Raw genomic sequence first — 17,494 nt, forward strand, 5'->3', positions numbered from 1 at the left:
TAAAAAAATAAAAAGAAACATTATTTTTCATAAATGACATAGGTAATCATTAATCAAGAGTTAGACCCTTTTAGATATACACTACTGTTAGTTTCTTTAAAACCTTCTCCCTTCTCCCCTTGTGTGTGTTAAAATACTTAGTGTGGGGCCCGGCCCAAAATAATGGGCTAGTTAAACTACGGGCCCGTCCGAGAAGCATCCTGTCTGAGGAGAAGCCACAGCCAAAATATTATTCAAGCCCAATTGCGGTAAAGGAAACCTGTCCGAGGAGTAACTCCTCCTCGGACATTACGAAGTCCGGACGAAGAGCTCGCCCCAACCATTGTAGTTCATCCTTCAAGTATATAAAAAAAGAATAAAACCCAAAATATCTCATGGAAAGCTGCCACTACCACATTAAATGTGTCACAACCACCCTCTTGGCCGCATTAATGAGGAAAAGACCCTTGAACAGTACTATCTTGGCCACTGCAACTCACAAGGGAGTGATAAGGGTGTCTGATAGGACAGGTGCTCAAGTGGGGGCTTAGATGATCAACAAGTGTAAGGTTTAGATAAGAATAAGAGAGCTATATAATGTAGTGGAGTCCCTCAAAGAGGAGGACGAAAAATGCATTATTTGTACCCAGAAAATAGAATTTTCTGTGAGATATCCACTCTTGTGTTTTCGTTTCTGCAATGACGTTGTCCATGCATCAGACCGACTAAGTTCACTGAGGCTAAGTTCTTTGACCCATCTCGCCCAAACACGCTTAACTGCGGAGTTCTGATGGGATCCGGTGCATTAGTGTTGGTATGATCGCACCCATCAGCATAAGCGCGTTAAATCCTTATAAAGGATCCGAATGCAGCGATGCACTCTAACACCAGGGAGCTGCAGCCCGAGGGCATTTCCAGATCGCCGCCACCAAATCAGCACCCAAAACGAGATCAGCGGCTCGTATTTTTGGCCTGGGGCAGACTAAACCTACGAAGCGAGCGTGCTGGACCGCCGTAAACGGTAAGCCCGGCGACAAAAAAAAAAAATCCGAAGAAAAAGAGAGGGGTGCAACACGAGGACTTCCCAGGAGGTCACCCATCCTAGTACTACTCTCGCCAAAACACGCTTAACTGCGGAGTTCTGATGGGATCCGGTGCATTAGTGTTGGTATGATCGCACCCATCAGCATAAGCGCGTTAAATCCTTATAAAGGATCCGAATGCAGCGATGCACTCTAACACCAGGGAGCTGCAGCCCGAGGGCATTTCCAGATCGCCGCCACCAAATCAGCACCCAAAACGAGATCAGCGGCTCGTATTTTTGGCCTGGGGCAGACTAAGCCTACGAAGCGAGCGTGCTGGACCGCCGTAAACGGTAAGCCCGGCGACAAAAAAAAAAAATCCGAAGAAAAAGAGAGGGGTGCAACACGAGGACTTCCCAGGAGGTCACCCATCCTAGTACTACTCTCGCCCAAACACGCTTAACTGCGGAGTTCTGATGGGATCCGGTGCATTAGTGTTGGTATGATCGCACCCATCAGCATAAGCGCGTTAAATCCTTATAAAGGATCCGAATGCAGCGATGCACTCTAACAACAGGGAGCTGCAGCCCGAGGGCATTTCCAGATCGCCGCCACCAAATCAGCACCCAAAACGAGATCAGCGGCTCGTATTTTTGGCCTGGGGCAGACTAAGCCTACGAAGCGAGCGTGCTGGACCGCCGTAAACGGTAAGCCCGGCGACAAAAAAAAAAAATCCGAAGAAAAAGAGAGGGGTGCAACACGAGGACTTCCCAGGAGGTCACCCATCCTAGTACTACTCTCGCCCAAACACGCTTAACTGCGGAGTTCTGATGGGATCCGGTGCATTAGTGTTGGTATGATCGCACCCATCAGCATAAGCGCGTTAAATCCTTATAAAGGATCCGAATGCAGCGATGCACTCTAACACCAGGGAGCTGCAGCCCGAGGGCATTTCCAGATCGCCGCCACCAAATCAGCACCCAAAACGAGATCAGCGGCTCGTATTTTTGGCCTGGGGCAGACTAAGCCTACGAAGCGAGCGTGCTGGACCGCCGTAAACGGTAAGCCCGGCGACAAAAAAAAAAAATCCGAAGAAAAAGAGAGGGGTGCAACACGAGGACTTCCCAGGAGGTCACCCATCCTAGTACTACTCTCGCCCAAACACGCTTAACTGCGGAGTTCTGATGGGATCCGGTGCATTAGTGTTGGTATGATCGCACCCATCAGCATAAGCGCGTTAAATCCTTATAAAGGATCCGAATGCAGCGATGCACTCTAACACCAGGGAGCTGCAGCCCGAGGGCATTTCCAGATCGCCGCCACCAAATGAGCACCCAAAACGAGATCAGCGGCTCGTATTTTTGGCCTGGGGCAGACTAAGCCTACGAAGCGAGCGTGCTGGACCGCCGTAAACGGTAAGCCCAGCGACAAAAAAAAAAAATCCGAAGAAAAAGAGAGGGGTGCAACACGAGGACTTCCCCGGAGGTCACCCATCCTAGTACTACTCTCGCCCAAACACGCTTAACTGCGGAGTTCTGATGGGATCCGGTGCATTAGTGTTGGTATGATCGCACCCATCAGCATAAGCGCGTTAAATCCTTATAAAGGATCCGAATGCAGCGATGGACTCTAACACCAGGGAGCTGCAGCCCGAGGGCATTTCCAGATCGCCGCCACCAAATCAGCACCCAAAACGAGATCAGCGGCTCGTATTTTTGGCCTGGGGCAGACTAAGCCTACGAAGCGAGCGTGCTGGACCGCCGTAAACGGTAAGCCCGGCGACAAAAAAAAAAATCCGAAGAAAAAGAGAGGGGTGCAACACGAGGACTTCCCAGGAGGTCACCCATCCTAGTACTACTCTCGCCCAAACACGCTTAACTGCGGAGTTCTGATGGGATCCGGTGCATTAGTGTTGGTATGATCGCACCCATCAGCATAAGCGCGTTAAATCCTTATAAAGGATCCGAATGCAGCGATGCACTCTAACACCAGGGAGCTGCAGCCCGAGGGCATTTCCAGATCGCCGCCACCAAATCAGCACCCAAAACGAGATCAGCGGCTCGTATTTTTGGCCTGGGGCAGACTAAGCCTACGAAGCGAGCGTGCTGGACCGCCGTAAACGGTAAGCCCGGCGACAAAAAAAAAAAATCCGAAGAAAAAGAGAGGGGTGCAACACGAGGACTTCCCAGGAGGTCACCCATCCTAGTACTACTCTCGCCCAAACACGCTTAACTGCGGAGTTCTGATGGGATCCGGTGCATTAGTGTTGGTATGATCGCACCCATCAGCATAAGCGCGTTAAATCCTTATAAAGGATCCGAATGCAGCGATGCACTCTAACACCAGGGAGCTGCAGCCCGAGGGCATTTCCAGATCGCCGCCACCAAATCAGCACCCAAAACGAGATCAGCGGCTCGTATTTTTGGCCTGGGGCAGACTAAGCCTACGAAGCGAGCGTGCTGGACCGCCGTAAACGGTAAGCCCGGCGACAAAAAAAAAAAATCCGAAGAAAAAGAGAGGGGTGCAACACGAGGACTTCCCAGGAGGTCACCCATCCTAGTACTACTCTCGCCCAAACACGCTTAACTGCGGAGTTCTGATGGGATCCGGTGCATTAGTGTTGGTATGATCGCACCCATCAGCATAAGCGCGTTAAATCCTTATAAAGGATCCGAATGCAGCGATGCACTCTAACACCAGGGAGCTGCAGCCCGAGGGCATTTCCAGATCGCCGCCACCAAATCAGCACCCAAAACGAGATCAGCGGCTCGTATTTTTGGCCTGGGGCAGACTAAGCCTACGAAGCGAGCGTGCTGGACCGCCGTAAACGGTAAGCCCGGCGACAAAAAAAAAAAATCCGAAGAAAAAGAGAGGGGTGCAACACGAGGACTTCCCAGGAGGTCACCCATCCTAGTACTACTCTCGCCCAAACACGCTTAACTGCGGAGTTCTGATGGGATCCGGTGCATTAGTGTTGGTATGATCGCACCCATCAGCATAAGCGCGTTAAATCCTTATAAAGGATCCGAATGCAGCGATGCACTCTAACACCAGGGAGCTGCAGCCCGAGGGCATTTCCAGATCGCCGCCACCAAATCAGCACCCAAAACGAGATCAGCGGCTCGTATTTTTGGCCTGGGGCAGACTAAGCCTACGAAGCGAGCGTGCTGGACCGCCGTAAACGGTAAGCCCGGCGACAAAAAAAAAAAATCCGAAGAAAAAGAGAGGGGTGCAACACGAGGACTTCCCAGGAGGTCACCCATCCTAGTACTACTCTCGCCCAAACACGCTTAACTGCGGAGTTCTGATGGGATCCGGTGCATTAGTGTTGGTATGATCGCACCCATCAGCATAAGCGCGTTAAATCCTTATAAAGGATCCGAATGCAGCGATGCACTCTAACACCAGGGAGCTGCAGCCCGAGGGCATTTCCAGATCGCCGCCACCAAATCAGCACCCAAAACGAGATCAGCGGCTCGTATTTTTGGCCTGGGGCAGACTAAGCCTACGAAGCGAGCGTGCTGGACCGCCGTAAACGGTAAGCCCGGCGACAAAAAAAAAAAATCCGAAGAAAAAGAGAGGGGTGCAACACGAGGACTTCCCAGGAGGTCACCCATCCTAGTACTACTCTCGCCCAAACACGCTTAACTGCGGAGTTCTGATGGGATCCGGTGCATTAGTGTTGGTATGATCGCACCCATTAGCATAAGCGCGTTAAATCCTTATAAAGGATCCGAATGCAGCGATGCACTCTAACACCAGGGAGCTGCAGCCCGAGGGCATTTCCAGATCGCCGCCACCAAATCAGCACCCAAAACGAGATCAGCGGCTCGTATTTTTGGCCTGGGGCAGACTAAGCCTACGAAGCGAGCGTGCTGGACCGCCGTAAACGGTAAGCCCGGCGACAAAAAAAAAAAATCCGAAGAAAAAGAGAGGGGTGCAACACGAGGACTTCCCAGGAGGTCACCCATCCTAGTACTACTCTCGCCCAAACACGCTTAACTGCGGAGTTCTGATGGGATCCGGTGCATTAGTGTTGGTATGATCGCACCCATCAGCATAAGCGCGTTAAATCCTTATAAAGGATCCGAATGCAGCGATGCACTCTAACACCAGGGAGCTGCAGCCCGAGGGCATTTCCAGATCGCCGCCACCAAATCAGCACCCAAAACGAGATCAGCGGCTCGTATTTTTGGCCTGGGGCAGACTAAGCCTACGAAGCGAGCGTGCTGGACCGCCGTAAACGGTAAGCCCGGCGACAAAAAAAAAAAATCCGAAGAAAAAGAGAGGGGTGCAACACGAGGACTTCCCAGGAGGTCACCCATCCTAGTACTACTCTCGCCCAAACACGCTTAACTGCGGAGTTCTGATGGGATCCGGTGCATTAGTGTTGGTATGATCGCACCCATCAGCATAAGCGCGTTAAATCCTTATAAAGGATCCGAATGCAGCGATGCACTCTAACACCAGGGAGCTGCAGCCCGAGGGCATTTCCAGATCGCCGCCACCAAATCAGCACCCAAAACGAGATCAGCGGCTCGTATTTTTGGCCTGGGGCAGACTAAGCCTACGAAGCGAGCGTGCTGGACCGCCGTAAACGGTAAGCCCGGCGACAAAAAAAAAAAATCCGAAGAAAAAGAGAGGGGTGCAACACGAGGACTTCCCAGGAGGTCACCCATCCTAGTACTACTCTCGCCCAAACACGCTTAACTGCGGAGTTCTGATGGGATCCGGTGCATTAGTGTTGGTATGATCGCACCCATCAGCATAAGCGCGTTAAATCCTTATAAAGGATCCGAATGCAGCGATGCACTCTAACACCAGGGAGCTGCAGCTCGAGGGCATTTCCAGATCGCCGCCACCAAATTAGCACCCAAAACGAGATCAGCGGCTCGTATTTTTGGCCTGGGGCAGACTAAGCCTACGAAGCGAGCGTGCTGGACCGCCGTAAACGGTAAGCCCGGCGACAAAAAAAAAAAATCCGAAGAAAAAGAGAGGGGTGCAACACGAGGACTTCCCAGGAGGTCACCCATCCTAGTACTACTCTCGCCCAAACACGCTTAACTGCGGAGTTCTGATGGGATCCGGTGCATTAGTGTTGGTATGATCGCACCCATCAGCATAAGCGCGTTAAATCCTTATAAAGGATCCGAATGCAGCGATGCACTCTAACACCAGGGAGCTGCAGCCCGAGGGCATTTCCAGATCGCCGCCACCAAATCAGCACCCAAAACGAGATCAGCGGCTCGTATTTTTGGCCTGGGGCAGACTAAGCCTACGAAGCGAGCGTGCTGGACCGCCGTAAACGGTAAGCCCGGCGACAAAAAAAAAAAATCCGAAGAAAAAGAGAGGGGTGCAACACGAGGACTTCCCAGGAGGTCACCCATCCTAGTACTACTCTCGCCCAAACACGCTTAACTGCGGAGTTCTGATGGGATCCGGTGCATTAGTGTTGGTATGATCGCACCCATCAGCATAAGCGCGTTAAATCCTTATAAAGGATCCGAATGCAGCGATGCACTCTAACACCAGGGAGCTGCAGCCCGAGGGCATTTCCAGATCGCCGCCACCAAATCAGCACCCAAAACGAGATCAGCGGCTCGTATTTTTGGCCTGGGGCAGACTAAGCCTACGAAGCGAGCGTGCTGGACCGCCGTAAACGGTAAGCCCGGCGACAAAAAAAAAAAATCCGAAGAAAAAGAGAGGGGTGCAACACGAGGACTTCCCAGGAGGTCACCCATCCTAGTACTACTCTCGCCCAAACACGCTTAACTGCGGAGTTCTGATGGGATCCGGTGCATTAGTGTTGGTATGATCGCACCCATCAGCATAAGCGCGTTAAATCCTTATAAAGGATCCGAATGCAGCGATGCACTCTAACACCAGGGAGCTGCAGCCCGAGGGCATTTCCAGATCGCCGCCACCAAATGAGCACCCAAAACGAGATCAGCGGCTCGTATTTTTGGCCTGGGGCAGACTAAGCCTACGAAGCGAGCGTGCTGGACCGCCGTAAACGGTAAGCCCGGCGACAAAAAAAAAAAATCCGAAGAAAAAGAGAGGGGTGCAACACGAGGACTTCCCCGGAGGTCACCCATCCTAGTACTACTCTCGCCCAAACACGCTTAACTGCGGAGTTCTGATGGGATCCGGTGCATTAGTGTTGGTATGATCGCACCCATCAGCATAAGCGCGTTAAATCCTTATAAAGGATCCGAATGCAGCGATGCACTCTAACACCAGGGAGCTGCAGCCCGAGGGCATTTCCAGATCGCCGCCACCAAATCAGCACCCAAAACGAGATCAGCGGCTCGTATTTTTGGCCTGGGGCAGACTAAGCCTACGAAGCGAGCGTGCTGGACCGCCGTAAACGGTAAGCCCGGCGACAAAAAAAAAAAATCCGAAGAAAAAGAGAGGGGTGCAACACGAGGACTTCCCAGGAGGTCACCCATCCTAGTACTACTCTCGCCAAAACACGCTTAACTGCGGAGTTCTGATGGGATCCGGTGCATTAGTGTTGGTATGATCGCACCCATCAGCATAAGCGCGTTAAATCCTTATAAAGGATCCGAATGCAGCGATGCACTCTAACACCAGGGAGCTGCAGCCCGAGGGCATTTCCAGATCGCCGCCACCAAATCAGCACCCAAAACGAGATCAGCGGCTCGTATTTTTGGCCTGGGGCAGACTAAGCCTACGAAGCGAGCGTGCTGGACCGCCGTAAACGGTAAGCCCGGCGACAAAAAAAAAAAATCCGAAGAAAAAGAGAGGGGTGCAACACGAGGACTTCCCCGGAGGTCACCCATCCTAGTACTACTCTCGCCCAAACACGCTTAACTGCGGAGTTCTGATGGGATCCGGTGCATTAGTGTTGGTATGATCGCACCCATCAGCATAAGCGCGTTAAATCCTTATAAAGGATCCGAATGCAGCGATGGACTCTAACACCAGGGAGCTGCAGCCCGAGGGCATTTCCAGATCGCCGCCACCAAATCAGCACCCAAAACGAGATCAGCGGCTCGTATTTTTGGCCTGGGGCAGACTAAGCCTACGAAGCGAGCGTGCTGGACCGCCGTAAACGGTAAGCCCGGCGACAAAAAAAAAAAATCCGAAGAAAAAGAGAGGGGTGCAACACGAGGACTTCCCAGGAGGTCACCCATCCTAGTACTACTCTCGCCCAAACACGCTTAACTGCGGAGTTCTGATGGGATCCGGTGCATTAGTGTTGGTATGATCGCACCCATCAGCATAAGCGCGTTAAATCCTTATAAAGGATCCGAATGCAGCGATGCACTCTAACACCAGGGAGCTGCAGCCCGAGGGCATTTCCAGATCGCCGCCACCAAATCAGCACCAAAAACGAGATCAGCGGCTCGTATTTTTGGCCTGGGGCAGACTAAGCCTACGAAGCGAGCGTGCTGGACCGCCGTAAACGGTAAGCCCGGCGACAAAAAAAAAAAATCCGAAGAAAAAGAGAGGGGTGCAACACGAGGACTTCCCAGGAGGTCACCCATCCTAGTACTACTCTCGCCCAAACACGCTTAACTGCGGAGTTCTGATGGGATCCGGTGCATTAGTGTTGGTATGATCGCACCCATCAGCATAAGCGCGTTAAATCCTTATAAAGGATCCGAATGCAGCGATGCACTCTAACACCAGGGAGCTGCAGCCCGAGGGCATTTCCAGATCGCCGCCACCAAATCAGCACCCAAAACGAGATCAGCGGCTCGTATTTTTGGCCTGGGGCAGACTAAGCCTACGAAGCGAGCGTGCTGGACCGCCGTAAACGGTAAGCCCGGCGACAAAAAAAAAAAATCCGAAGAAAAAGAGAGGGGTGCAACACGAGGACTTCCCCGGAGGTCACCCATCCTAGTACTACTCTCGCCCAAACACGCTTAACTGCGGAGTTCTGATGGGATCCGGTGCATTAGTGTTGGTATGATCGCACCCATCAGCATAAGCGCGTTAAATCCTTATAAAGGATCCGAATGCAGCGATGGACTCTAACACCAGGGAGCTGCAGCCCGAGGGCATTTCCAGATCGCCGCCACCAAATCAGCACCCAAAACGAGATCAGCGGCTCGTATTTTTGGCCTGGGGCAGACTAAGCCTACGAAGCGAGCGTGCTGGACCGCCGTAAACGGTAAGCCCGGCGACAAAAAAAAAAAATCCGAAGAAAAAGAGAGGGGTGCAACACGAGGACTTCCCCGGAGGTCACCCATCCTAGTACTACTCTCGCCCAAACACGCTTAACTGCGGAGTTCTGATGGGATCCGGTGCATTAGTGTTGGTATGATCGCACCCATCAGCATAAGCGCGTTAAATCCTTATAAAGGATCCGAATGCAGCGATGGACTCTAACACCAGGGAGCTGCAGCCCGAGGGCATTTCCAGATCGCCGCCACCAAATCAGCACCCAAAACGAGATCAGCGGCTCGTATTTTTGGCCTGGGGCAGACTAAGCCTACGAAGCGAGCGTGCTGGACCGCCGTAAACGGTAAGCCCGGCGACAAAAAAACAAAATCCGAAGAAAAAGAGAGGGGTGCAACACGAGGACTTCCCAGGAGGTCACCCATCCTAGTACTACTCTCGCCCAAACACGCTTAACTGCGGAGTTCTGATGGGATCCGGTGCATTAGTGTTGGTATGATCGCACCCATCAGCATAAGCGCGTTAAATCCTTATAAAGGATCCGAATGCAGCGATGCACTCTAACACCAGGGAGCTGCAGCCCGAGGGCATTTCCAGATCGCCGCCACCAAATCAGCACCCAAAACGAGATCAGCGGCTCGTATTTTTGGCCTGGGGCAGACTAAGCCTACGAAGCGAGCGTGCTGGACCGCCGTAAACGGTAAGCCCGGCGACAAAAAAAAAAAATCCGAAGAAAAAGAGAGGGGTGCAACACGAGGACTTCCCCGGAGGTCACCCATCCTAGTACTACTCTCGCCCAAACACGCTTAACTGCGGAGTTCTGATGGGATCCGGTGCATTAGTGTTGGTATGATCGCACCCATCAGCATAAGCGCGTTAAATCCTTATAAAGGATCCGAATGCAGCGATGGACTCTAACACCAGGGAGCTGCAGCCCGAGGGCATTTCCAGATCGCCGCCACCAAATCAGCACCCAAAACGAGATCAGCGGCTCGTATTTTTGGCCTGGGGCAGACTAAGCCTACGAAGCGAGCGTGCTGGACCGCCGTAAACGGTAAGCCCGGCGACAAAAAAAAAAAATCCGAAGAAAAAGAGAGGGGTGCAACACGAGGACTTCCCAGGAGGTCACCCATCCTAGTACTACTCTCGCCCAAACACGCTTAACTGCGGAGTTCTGATGGGATCCGGTGCATTAGTGTTGGTATGATCGCACCCATCAGCATAAGCGCGTTAAATCCTTATAAAGGATCCGAATGCAGCGATGCACTCTAACACCAGGGAGCTGCAGCCCGAGGGCATTTCCAGATCGCCGCCACCAAATCAGCACCCAAAACGAGATCAGCGGCTCGTATTTTTGGCCTGGGGCAGACTAAGCCTACGAAGCGAGCGTGCTGGACCGCCGTAAACGGTAAGCCCGGCGACAAAAAAAAAAAATCCGAAGAAAAAGAGAGGGGTGCAACACGAGGACTTCCCAGGAGGTCACCCATCCTAGTACTACTCTCGCCCAAACACGCTTAACTGCGGAGTTCTGATGGGATCCGGTGCATTAGTGTTGGTATGATCGCACCCATCAGCATAAGCGCGTTAAATCCTTATAAAGGATCCGAATGCAGCGATGCACTCTAACACCAGGGAGCTGCAGCCCGAGGGCATTTCCAGATCGCCGCCACCAAATCAGCACCCAAAACGAGATCAGCGGCTCGTATTTTTGGCCTGGGGCAGACTAAGCCTACGAAGCGAGCGTGCTGGACCGCCGTAAACGGTAAGCCCGGCGACAAAAAAAAAAAATCCGAAGAAAAAGAGAGGGGTGCAACACGAGGACTTCCCCGGAGGTCACCCATCCTAGTACTACTCTCGCCCAAACACGCTTAACTGCGGAGTTCTGATGGGATCCGGTGCATTAGTGTTGGTATGATCGCACCCATCAGCATAAGCGCGTTAAATCCTTATAAAGGATCCGAATGCAGCGATGGACTCTAACACCAGGGAGCTGCAGCCCGAGGGCATTTCCAGATCGCCGCCACCAAATCAGCACCCAAAACGAGATCAGCGGCTCGTATTTTTGGCCTGGGGCAGACTAAGCCTACGAAGCGAGCGTGCTGGACCGCCGTAAACGGTAAGCCCGGCGACAAAAAAAAAAATCCGAAGAAAAAGAGAGGGGTGCAACACGAGGACTTCCCAGGAGGTCACCCATCCTAGTACTACTCTCGCCCAAACACGCTTAACTGCGGAGTTCTGATGGGATCCGGTGCATTAGTGTTGGTATGATCGCACCCATCAGCATAAGCGCGTTAAATCCTTATAAAGGATCCGAATGCAGCGATGCACTCTAACACCAGGGAGCTGCAGCCCGAGGGCATTTCCAGATCGCCGCCACCAAATCAGCACCCAAAACGAGATCAGCGGCTCGTATTTTTGGCCTGGGGCAGACTAAGCCTACGAAGCGAGCGTGCTGGACCGCCGTAAACGGTAAGCCCGGCGACAAAAAAAAAAAATCCGAAGAAAAAGAGAGGGGTGCAACACGAGGACTTCCCAGGAGGTCACCCATCCTAGTACTACTCTCGCCCAAACACGCTTAACTGCGGAGTTCTGATGGGATCCGGTGCATTAGTGTTGGTATGATCGCACCCATCAGCATAAGCGCGTTAAATCCTTATAAAGGATCCGAATGCAGCGATGCACTCTAACACCAGGGAGCTGCAGCCCGAGGGCATTTCCAGATCGCCGCCACCAAATCAGCACCCACAACGAGATCAGCGGCTCGTATTTTTGGCCTGGGGCAGACTAAGCCTACGAAGCGAGCGTGCTGGACCGCCGTAAACGGTAAGCCCGGCGACAAAAAAAAAAAATCCGAAGAAAAAGAGAGGGGTGCAACACGAGGACTTCCCCGGAGGTCACCCATCCTAGTACTACTCTCGCCCAAACACGCTTAACTGCGGAGTTCTGATGGGATCCGGTGCATTAGTGTTGGTATGATCGCACCCATCAGCATAAGCGCGTTAAATCCTTATAAAGGATCCGAATGCAGCGATGGACTCTAACACCAGGGAGCTGCAACCCGAGGGCATTTCCAGATCGCCGCCACCAAATCAGCACCCAAAACGAGATCAGCGGCTCGTATTTTTGGCCTGGGGCAGACTAAGCCTACGAAGCGAGCGTGCTGGACCGCCGTAAACGGTAAGCCCGGCGACAAAAAAAAAAAATCCGAAGAAAAAGAGAGGGGTGCAACACGAGGACTTCCCAGGAGGTCACCCATCCTAGTACTACTCTCGCCCAAACACGCTTAACTGCGGAGTTCTGATGGGATCCGGTGCATTAGTGTTGGTATGATCGCACCCATCAGCATAAGCGCGTTAAATCCTTATAAAGGATCCGAATGCAGCGATGCACTCTAACACCAGGGAGCTGCAGCCCGAGGGCATTTCCAGATCGCCGCCACCAAATCAGCACCCAAAACGAGATCAGCGGCTCGTATTTTTGGCCTGGGGCAGACTAAGCCTACGAAGCGAGCGTGCTGGACCGCCGTAAACGGTAAGCCCGGCGACAAAAAAAAAAAATCCGAAGAAAAAGAGAGGGGTGCAACACGAGGACTTCCCAGGAGGTCACCCATCCTAGTACTACTCTCGCCCAAACACGCTTAACTGCGGAGTTCTGATGGGATCCGGTGCATTAGTGTTGGTATGATCGCACCCATCAGCATAAGCGCGTTAAATCCTTATAAAGGATCCGAATGCAGCGATGCACTCTAACACCAGGGAGCTGCAGCCCGAGGGCATTTCCAGATCGCCGCCACCAAATCAGCACCCAAAACGAGATCAGCGGCTCGTATTTTTGGCCTGGGGCAGACTAAGCCTACGAAGCGAGCGTGCTGGACCGCCGTAAACGGTAAGCCCGGCGACAAAAAAAAAAAATCCGAAGAAAAAGAGAGGGGTGCAACACGAGGACTTCCCCGGAGGTCACCCCTCCTAGTACTACTCTCGCCCAAACACGCTTAACTGCGGAGTTCTGATGGGATCCGGTGCATTAGTGTTGGTATGATCGCACCCATCAGCATAAGCGCGTTAAATCCTTATAAAGGATCCGAATGCAGCGATGGACTCTAACACCAGGGAGCTGCAGCCCGAGGGCATTTCCAGATCGCCGCCACCAAATCAGCACCCAAAACGAGATCAGCGGCTCGTATTTTTGGCCTGGGGCAGACTAAGCCTACGAAGCGAGCGTGCTGGACCGCCGTAAACGGTAAGCCCGGCGACAAAAAAAAAAAATCCGAAGAAAAAGAGAGGGGTGCAACACGAGGACTTCCCAGGAGGTCACCCATCCTAGTACTACTCTCGCCCAAACACGCTTAACTGCGGAGTTCTGATGGGATCCGGTGCATTAGTGTTGGTATGATCGCACCCATCAGCATAAGCGCGTTAAATCCTTATAAAGGATCCGAATGCAGCGATGCACTCTAACACCAGGGAGCTGCAGCCCGAGGGCATTTCCAGATCGCCGCCACCAAATCAGCACCCAAAACGAGATCAGCGGCTCGTATTTTTGGCCTGGGGCAGACTAAGCCTACGAAGCGAGCGTGCTGGACCGCCGTAAACGGTAAGCCCGGCGACAAAAAAAAAAAATCCGAAGAAAAAGAGAGGGGTGCAACACGAGGACTTCCCAGGAGGTCACCCATCCTAGTACTACTCTCGCCCAAACACGCTTAACTGCGGAGTTCTGATGGGATCCGGTGCATTAGTGTTGGTATGATCGCACCCATCAGCATAAGCGCGTTAAATCCTTATAAAGGATCCGAATGCAGCGATGCACTCTAACACCAGGGAGCTGCAGCCCGAGGGCATTTCCAGATCGCCGCCACCAAATCAGCACCCAAAACGAGATCAGCGGCTCGTATTTTTGGCCTGGGGCAGACTAAGCCTACGAAGCGAGCGTGCTGGACCGCCGTAAACGGTAAGCCCGGCGACAAAAAAAAAAAATCCGAAGAAAAAGAGAGGGGTGCAACACGAGGACTTCCCCGGAGGTCACCCATCCTAGTACTACTCTCGCCCAAACACGCTTAACTGCGGAGTTCTGATGGGATCCGGTGCATTAGTGTTGGTATGATCGCACCCATCAGCATAAGCGCGTTAAATCCTTATAAAGGATCCGAATGCAGCGATGGACTCTAACACCAGGGAGCTGCAGCCCGAGGGCATTTCCAGATCGCCGCCACCAAATCAGCACCCAAAACGAGATCAGCGGCTCGTATTTTTGGCCTGGGGCAGACTAAGCCTACGAAGCGAGCGTGCTGGACCGCCGTAAACGGTAAGCCCGGCGACAAAAAAAAAAAATCCGAAGAAAAAGAGAGGGGTGCAACACGAGGACTTCCCAGGAGGTCACCCATCCTAGTACTACTCTCGCCCAAACACGCTTAACTGCGGAGTTCTGATGGGATCCGGTGCATTAGTGTTGGTATGATCGCACCCATCAGCATAAGCGCGTTAAATCCTTATAAAGGATCCGAATGCAGCGATGCACTCTAACACCAGGGAGCTGCAGCCCGAGGGCATTTCCAGATCGCCGCCACCAAATCAGCACCCAAAACGAGATCAGCGGCTCGTATTTTTGGCCTGGGGCAGACTAAGCCTACGAAGCGAGCGTGCTGGACCGCCGTAAACGGTAAGCCCGGCGACAAAAAAAAAAAATCCGAAGAAAAAGAGAGGGGTGCAACACGAGGACTTCCCAGGAGGTCACCCATCCTAGTACTACTCTCGCCCAAACACGCTTAACTGCGGAGTTCTGATGGGATCCGGTGCATTAGTGTTGGTATGATCGCACCCATCAGCATAAGCGCGTTAAATCCTTATAAAGGATCCGAATGCAGCGATGCACTCTAACACCAGGGAGCTGCAGCCCGAGGGCATTTCCAGATCGCCGCCACCAAATCAGCACCCAAAACGAGATCAGCGGCTCGTATTTTTGGCCTGGGGCAGACTAAGCCTACGAAGCGAGCGTGCTGGACCGCCGTAAACGGTAAGCCCGGCGACAAAAAAAAAAAATCCGAAGAAAAAGAGAGGGGTGCAACACGAGGACTTCCCCGGAGGTCACCCATCCTAGTACTACTCTCGCCCAAACACGCTTAACTGCGGAGTTCTGATGGGATCCGGTGCATTAGTGTTGGTATGATCGCACCCATCAGCATAAGCGCGTTAAATCCTTATAAAGGATCCGAATGCAGCGATGGACTCTAACACCAGGGAGCTGCAGCCCGAGGGCATTTCCAGATCGCCGCCACCAAATCAGCACCCAAAACGAGATCAGCGGCTCGTATTTTTGGCCTGGGGCAGACTAAGCCTACGAAGCGAGCGTGCTGGACCGCCGTAAACGGTAAGCCCGGCGACAAAAAAAAAAAATCCGAAGAAAAAGAGAGGGGTGCAACACGAGGACTTCCCAGGAGGTCACCCATCCTAGTACTACTCTCGCCCAAACACGCTTAACTGCGGAGTTCTGATGGGATCCGGTGCATTAGTGTTGGTATGATCGCACCCATCAGCATAAGCGCGTTAAATCCTTATAAAGGATCCGAATGCAGCGATGCACTCTAACACCAGGGAGCTGCAGCCCGAGGGCATTTCCAGATCGCCGCCACCAAATCAGCACCCAAAACGAGATCAGCGGCTCGTATTTTTGGCCTGGGGCAGACTAAGCCTACGAAGCGAGCGTGCTGGACCGCCGTAAACGGTAAGCCCGGCGACAAAAAAAAAAAATCCGAAGAAAAAGAGAGGGGTGCAACACGGGGACTTCCCAGGAGGTCACCCATCCTAGTACTACTCTCGCCCAAACACGCTTAACTGCGGAGTTCTGATGGGATCCGGTGCATTAGTGTTGGTATGATCGCACCCATCAGCATAAGCGCGTTAAATCCTTATAAAGGATCCGAATGCAGCGATGCACTCTAACACCAGGGAGCTGCAGCCCGAGGGCATTTCCAGATCGCCGCCACCAAATCAGCACCCAAAACGAGATCAGCGGCTCGTATTTTTGGCCTGGGGCAGACTAAGCCTACGAAGCGAGCGTGCTGGACCGCCGTAAACGGTAAGCCCGGCGACAAAAAAAAAAAATCCGAAGAAAAAGAGAGGGGTGCAACACGAGGACTTCCCCGGAGGTCACCCATCCTAGTACTACTCTCGCCCAAACACGCTTAACTGCGGAGTTCTGATGGGATCCGGTGCATTAGTGTTGGTATGATCGCACCCATCAGCATAAGCGCGTTAAATCCTTATAAAGGATCCGAATGCAGCGATGGACTCTAACACCAGGGAGCTGCAGCCCGAGGGCATTTCCAGATCGCCGCCACCAAATCAGCACCCAAAACGAGATCAGCGGCTCGTATTTTTGGCCTGGGGCAGACTAAGCCTACGAAGCGAGCGTGCTGGACCGCCGTAAACGGTAAGCCCGGCGACAAAAAAAAAAAATCCGAAGAAAAAGAGAGGGGTGCAACACGAGGACTTCCCAGGAGGTCACCCATCCTAGTACTACTCTCGCCCAAACACGCTTAACTGCGGAGTTCTGATGGGATCCGGTGCATTAGTGTTGGTATGATCGCACCCATCAGCATAAGCGCGTTAAATCCTTATAAAGGATCCGAATGCAGCGATGCACTCTAACACCAGGGAGCTGCAGCCCGAGGGCATTTCCAGATCGCCGCCACCAAATCAGCACCCAAAACGAGATCAGCGGCTCGTATTTTTGGCCTGGGGCAGACTAAGCCTACGAAGCGAGCGTGCTGGACCGCCGTAAACGGTAAGCCCGGCGACAAAAAAAAAAAATCCGAAGAAAAAGAGAGGGGTGCAACACGAGGACTTCCCAGGAGGTCACCCATCCTAGTACTACTCTCGCCCAAACACGCTTAACTGCGGAGTTCTGATGGGATCCGGTGCATTAGTGTTGGTATGATCGCACCCATCAGCATAAGCGCGTTAAATCCTTATAAAGGATCCGAATGCAGCGATGCACTCTAACACCAGGGAGCTGCAGCCCGAGGGCATTTCCAGATTGCCGCCACCAAATCAGCACCCAAAACGAGATCAGCGGCTCGTATTTTTGGCCTGGGGCAGACTAAGCCTACGAAGCGAGCGTGCTGGACCGCCGTAAACGGTAAGCCCGGCGACAAAAAAAAAAAATCCGAAGAAAAAGAGAGGGGTGCAACACGAGGACTTCCCCGGAGGTCACCCATCCTAGTACTACTCTCGCCCAAACACGCTTAACTGCGGAGTTCTGATGGGATCCGGTGCATTAGTGTTGGTATGATCGCACCCATCAGCATAAGCGCGTTAAATCCTTATAAAGGATCCGAATGCAGCGATGGA

The 17,494-nt window shown here is 52.6% G+C and overlaps 47 non-coding genes across 47 annotated transcripts; all 47 read right to left on the reverse strand.

The window, feature by feature from the left end:
• Positions 1 to 1,042: 1,042 nt before the first annotated feature.
• LOC126731548 (5S ribosomal RNA) lies at positions 1,043 to 1,161 on the reverse strand. Its single transcript, XR_007658793.1, has one exon. It is a non-coding gene; the product is annotated as a 5S ribosomal RNA (ribosomal RNA).
• A 235-nt stretch (positions 1,162 to 1,396) lies between these two features.
• Positions 1,397 to 1,515, reverse strand: LOC126730378 (5S ribosomal RNA). Its single transcript, XR_007657657.1, has one exon. It is a non-coding gene; the product is annotated as a 5S ribosomal RNA (ribosomal RNA).
• Positions 1,516 to 1,750: 235 nt separating this feature from the next.
• LOC126730379 (5S ribosomal RNA) lies at positions 1,751 to 1,869 on the reverse strand. The gene has a single exon (XR_007657658.1). It is a non-coding gene; the product is annotated as a 5S ribosomal RNA (ribosomal RNA).
• A 235-nt stretch (positions 1,870 to 2,104) lies between these two features.
• LOC126730380 (5S ribosomal RNA) lies at positions 2,105 to 2,223 on the reverse strand. The gene has a single exon (XR_007657659.1). It is a non-coding gene; the product is annotated as a 5S ribosomal RNA (ribosomal RNA).
• A 235-nt stretch (positions 2,224 to 2,458) lies between these two features.
• Positions 2,459 to 2,577, reverse strand: LOC126731165 (5S ribosomal RNA). Its single transcript, XR_007658422.1, has one exon. It is a non-coding gene; the product is annotated as a 5S ribosomal RNA (ribosomal RNA).
• Positions 2,578 to 2,811: 234 nt separating this feature from the next.
• LOC126730382 (5S ribosomal RNA) lies at positions 2,812 to 2,930 on the reverse strand. Its single transcript, XR_007657661.1, has one exon. It is a non-coding gene; the product is annotated as a 5S ribosomal RNA (ribosomal RNA).
• Positions 2,931 to 3,165: 235 nt separating this feature from the next.
• Positions 3,166 to 3,284, reverse strand: LOC126730383 (5S ribosomal RNA). The gene has a single exon (XR_007657662.1). It is a non-coding gene; the product is annotated as a 5S ribosomal RNA (ribosomal RNA).
• A 235-nt stretch (positions 3,285 to 3,519) lies between these two features.
• Positions 3,520 to 3,638, reverse strand: LOC126730385 (5S ribosomal RNA). The gene has a single exon (XR_007657663.1). It is a non-coding gene; the product is annotated as a 5S ribosomal RNA (ribosomal RNA).
• Positions 3,639 to 3,873: 235 nt separating this feature from the next.
• On the reverse strand, positions 3,874 to 3,992 carry LOC126730386 (5S ribosomal RNA). Its single transcript, XR_007657664.1, has one exon. It is a non-coding gene; the product is annotated as a 5S ribosomal RNA (ribosomal RNA).
• A 235-nt stretch (positions 3,993 to 4,227) lies between these two features.
• LOC126730387 (5S ribosomal RNA) lies at positions 4,228 to 4,346 on the reverse strand. The gene has a single exon (XR_007657665.1). It is a non-coding gene; the product is annotated as a 5S ribosomal RNA (ribosomal RNA).
• Positions 4,347 to 4,581: 235 nt separating this feature from the next.
• Positions 4,582 to 4,700, reverse strand: LOC126730389 (5S ribosomal RNA). The gene has a single exon (XR_007657667.1). It is a non-coding gene; the product is annotated as a 5S ribosomal RNA (ribosomal RNA).
• Positions 4,701 to 4,935: 235 nt separating this feature from the next.
• Positions 4,936 to 5,054, reverse strand: LOC126730390 (5S ribosomal RNA). The gene has a single exon (XR_007657668.1). It is a non-coding gene; the product is annotated as a 5S ribosomal RNA (ribosomal RNA).
• Positions 5,055 to 5,289: 235 nt separating this feature from the next.
• LOC126730391 (5S ribosomal RNA) lies at positions 5,290 to 5,408 on the reverse strand. The gene has a single exon (XR_007657669.1). It is a non-coding gene; the product is annotated as a 5S ribosomal RNA (ribosomal RNA).
• A 235-nt stretch (positions 5,409 to 5,643) lies between these two features.
• Positions 5,644 to 5,762, reverse strand: LOC126730392 (5S ribosomal RNA). The gene has a single exon (XR_007657670.1). It is a non-coding gene; the product is annotated as a 5S ribosomal RNA (ribosomal RNA).
• A 235-nt stretch (positions 5,763 to 5,997) lies between these two features.
• Positions 5,998 to 6,116, reverse strand: LOC126730393 (5S ribosomal RNA). Its single transcript, XR_007657671.1, has one exon. It is a non-coding gene; the product is annotated as a 5S ribosomal RNA (ribosomal RNA).
• A 235-nt stretch (positions 6,117 to 6,351) lies between these two features.
• On the reverse strand, positions 6,352 to 6,470 carry LOC126730394 (5S ribosomal RNA). The gene has a single exon (XR_007657672.1). It is a non-coding gene; the product is annotated as a 5S ribosomal RNA (ribosomal RNA).
• A 235-nt stretch (positions 6,471 to 6,705) lies between these two features.
• LOC126730395 (5S ribosomal RNA) lies at positions 6,706 to 6,824 on the reverse strand. Its single transcript, XR_007657673.1, has one exon. It is a non-coding gene; the product is annotated as a 5S ribosomal RNA (ribosomal RNA).
• A 235-nt stretch (positions 6,825 to 7,059) lies between these two features.
• On the reverse strand, positions 7,060 to 7,178 carry LOC126731167 (5S ribosomal RNA). The gene has a single exon (XR_007658423.1). It is a non-coding gene; the product is annotated as a 5S ribosomal RNA (ribosomal RNA).
• A 235-nt stretch (positions 7,179 to 7,413) lies between these two features.
• On the reverse strand, positions 7,414 to 7,532 carry LOC126731549 (5S ribosomal RNA). The gene has a single exon (XR_007658794.1). It is a non-coding gene; the product is annotated as a 5S ribosomal RNA (ribosomal RNA).
• A 235-nt stretch (positions 7,533 to 7,767) lies between these two features.
• Positions 7,768 to 7,886, reverse strand: LOC126731168 (5S ribosomal RNA). Its single transcript, XR_007658424.1, has one exon. It is a non-coding gene; the product is annotated as a 5S ribosomal RNA (ribosomal RNA).
• A 235-nt stretch (positions 7,887 to 8,121) lies between these two features.
• Positions 8,122 to 8,240, reverse strand: LOC126730396 (5S ribosomal RNA). The gene has a single exon (XR_007657674.1). It is a non-coding gene; the product is annotated as a 5S ribosomal RNA (ribosomal RNA).
• A 235-nt stretch (positions 8,241 to 8,475) lies between these two features.
• On the reverse strand, positions 8,476 to 8,594 carry LOC126730397 (5S ribosomal RNA). Its single transcript, XR_007657675.1, has one exon. It is a non-coding gene; the product is annotated as a 5S ribosomal RNA (ribosomal RNA).
• A 235-nt stretch (positions 8,595 to 8,829) lies between these two features.
• Positions 8,830 to 8,948, reverse strand: LOC126731169 (5S ribosomal RNA). Its single transcript, XR_007658425.1, has one exon. It is a non-coding gene; the product is annotated as a 5S ribosomal RNA (ribosomal RNA).
• A 235-nt stretch (positions 8,949 to 9,183) lies between these two features.
• Positions 9,184 to 9,302, reverse strand: LOC126731170 (5S ribosomal RNA). The gene has a single exon (XR_007658426.1). It is a non-coding gene; the product is annotated as a 5S ribosomal RNA (ribosomal RNA).
• Positions 9,303 to 9,537: 235 nt separating this feature from the next.
• Positions 9,538 to 9,656, reverse strand: LOC126730398 (5S ribosomal RNA). Its single transcript, XR_007657676.1, has one exon. It is a non-coding gene; the product is annotated as a 5S ribosomal RNA (ribosomal RNA).
• A 235-nt stretch (positions 9,657 to 9,891) lies between these two features.
• On the reverse strand, positions 9,892 to 10,010 carry LOC126731171 (5S ribosomal RNA). The gene has a single exon (XR_007658427.1). It is a non-coding gene; the product is annotated as a 5S ribosomal RNA (ribosomal RNA).
• Positions 10,011 to 10,245: 235 nt separating this feature from the next.
• LOC126730401 (5S ribosomal RNA) lies at positions 10,246 to 10,364 on the reverse strand. The gene has a single exon (XR_007657678.1). It is a non-coding gene; the product is annotated as a 5S ribosomal RNA (ribosomal RNA).
• Positions 10,365 to 10,599: 235 nt separating this feature from the next.
• LOC126730402 (5S ribosomal RNA) lies at positions 10,600 to 10,718 on the reverse strand. The gene has a single exon (XR_007657679.1). It is a non-coding gene; the product is annotated as a 5S ribosomal RNA (ribosomal RNA).
• Positions 10,719 to 10,953: 235 nt separating this feature from the next.
• LOC126731172 (5S ribosomal RNA) lies at positions 10,954 to 11,072 on the reverse strand. Its single transcript, XR_007658428.1, has one exon. It is a non-coding gene; the product is annotated as a 5S ribosomal RNA (ribosomal RNA).
• A 234-nt stretch (positions 11,073 to 11,306) lies between these two features.
• On the reverse strand, positions 11,307 to 11,425 carry LOC126730403 (5S ribosomal RNA). Its single transcript, XR_007657680.1, has one exon. It is a non-coding gene; the product is annotated as a 5S ribosomal RNA (ribosomal RNA).
• A 235-nt stretch (positions 11,426 to 11,660) lies between these two features.
• On the reverse strand, positions 11,661 to 11,779 carry LOC126730404 (5S ribosomal RNA). The gene has a single exon (XR_007657681.1). It is a non-coding gene; the product is annotated as a 5S ribosomal RNA (ribosomal RNA).
• A 235-nt stretch (positions 11,780 to 12,014) lies between these two features.
• Positions 12,015 to 12,133, reverse strand: LOC126731173 (5S ribosomal RNA). The gene has a single exon (XR_007658429.1). It is a non-coding gene; the product is annotated as a 5S ribosomal RNA (ribosomal RNA).
• A 235-nt stretch (positions 12,134 to 12,368) lies between these two features.
• On the reverse strand, positions 12,369 to 12,487 carry LOC126730405 (5S ribosomal RNA). The gene has a single exon (XR_007657682.1). It is a non-coding gene; the product is annotated as a 5S ribosomal RNA (ribosomal RNA).
• A 235-nt stretch (positions 12,488 to 12,722) lies between these two features.
• On the reverse strand, positions 12,723 to 12,841 carry LOC126730406 (5S ribosomal RNA). Its single transcript, XR_007657683.1, has one exon. It is a non-coding gene; the product is annotated as a 5S ribosomal RNA (ribosomal RNA).
• Positions 12,842 to 13,076: 235 nt separating this feature from the next.
• Positions 13,077 to 13,195, reverse strand: LOC126731662 (5S ribosomal RNA). Its single transcript, XR_007658904.1, has one exon. It is a non-coding gene; the product is annotated as a 5S ribosomal RNA (ribosomal RNA).
• A 235-nt stretch (positions 13,196 to 13,430) lies between these two features.
• Positions 13,431 to 13,549, reverse strand: LOC126730407 (5S ribosomal RNA). Its single transcript, XR_007657684.1, has one exon. It is a non-coding gene; the product is annotated as a 5S ribosomal RNA (ribosomal RNA).
• Positions 13,550 to 13,784: 235 nt separating this feature from the next.
• On the reverse strand, positions 13,785 to 13,903 carry LOC126730408 (5S ribosomal RNA). The gene has a single exon (XR_007657685.1). It is a non-coding gene; the product is annotated as a 5S ribosomal RNA (ribosomal RNA).
• Positions 13,904 to 14,138: 235 nt separating this feature from the next.
• On the reverse strand, positions 14,139 to 14,257 carry LOC126731174 (5S ribosomal RNA). Its single transcript, XR_007658430.1, has one exon. It is a non-coding gene; the product is annotated as a 5S ribosomal RNA (ribosomal RNA).
• A 235-nt stretch (positions 14,258 to 14,492) lies between these two features.
• Positions 14,493 to 14,611, reverse strand: LOC126730409 (5S ribosomal RNA). The gene has a single exon (XR_007657686.1). It is a non-coding gene; the product is annotated as a 5S ribosomal RNA (ribosomal RNA).
• Positions 14,612 to 14,846: 235 nt separating this feature from the next.
• LOC126730410 (5S ribosomal RNA) lies at positions 14,847 to 14,965 on the reverse strand. The gene has a single exon (XR_007657687.1). It is a non-coding gene; the product is annotated as a 5S ribosomal RNA (ribosomal RNA).
• A 235-nt stretch (positions 14,966 to 15,200) lies between these two features.
• On the reverse strand, positions 15,201 to 15,319 carry LOC126731176 (5S ribosomal RNA). Its single transcript, XR_007658432.1, has one exon. It is a non-coding gene; the product is annotated as a 5S ribosomal RNA (ribosomal RNA).
• A 235-nt stretch (positions 15,320 to 15,554) lies between these two features.
• LOC126730412 (5S ribosomal RNA) lies at positions 15,555 to 15,673 on the reverse strand. The gene has a single exon (XR_007657689.1). It is a non-coding gene; the product is annotated as a 5S ribosomal RNA (ribosomal RNA).
• Positions 15,674 to 15,908: 235 nt separating this feature from the next.
• LOC126730594 (5S ribosomal RNA) lies at positions 15,909 to 16,027 on the reverse strand. The gene has a single exon (XR_007657862.1). It is a non-coding gene; the product is annotated as a 5S ribosomal RNA (ribosomal RNA).
• A 235-nt stretch (positions 16,028 to 16,262) lies between these two features.
• Positions 16,263 to 16,381, reverse strand: LOC126731177 (5S ribosomal RNA). The gene has a single exon (XR_007658433.1). It is a non-coding gene; the product is annotated as a 5S ribosomal RNA (ribosomal RNA).
• A 235-nt stretch (positions 16,382 to 16,616) lies between these two features.
• LOC126730413 (5S ribosomal RNA) lies at positions 16,617 to 16,735 on the reverse strand. The gene has a single exon (XR_007657690.1). It is a non-coding gene; the product is annotated as a 5S ribosomal RNA (ribosomal RNA).
• Positions 16,736 to 16,970: 235 nt separating this feature from the next.
• Positions 16,971 to 17,089, reverse strand: LOC126730414 (5S ribosomal RNA). The gene has a single exon (XR_007657691.1). It is a non-coding gene; the product is annotated as a 5S ribosomal RNA (ribosomal RNA).
• Positions 17,090 to 17,324: 235 nt separating this feature from the next.
• On the reverse strand, positions 17,325 to 17,443 carry LOC126731178 (5S ribosomal RNA). The gene has a single exon (XR_007658434.1). It is a non-coding gene; the product is annotated as a 5S ribosomal RNA (ribosomal RNA).
• Positions 17,444 to 17,494: the final 51 nt, after the last annotated feature.

The sequence above is a fragment of the Quercus robur genome, chromosome 5 (genome assembly GCF_932294415.1).
Source record: "Quercus robur chromosome 5, dhQueRobu3.1, whole genome shotgun sequence".
Taxonomy (NCBI): domain Eukaryota; kingdom Viridiplantae; phylum Streptophyta; class Magnoliopsida; order Fagales; family Fagaceae; genus Quercus; species Quercus robur.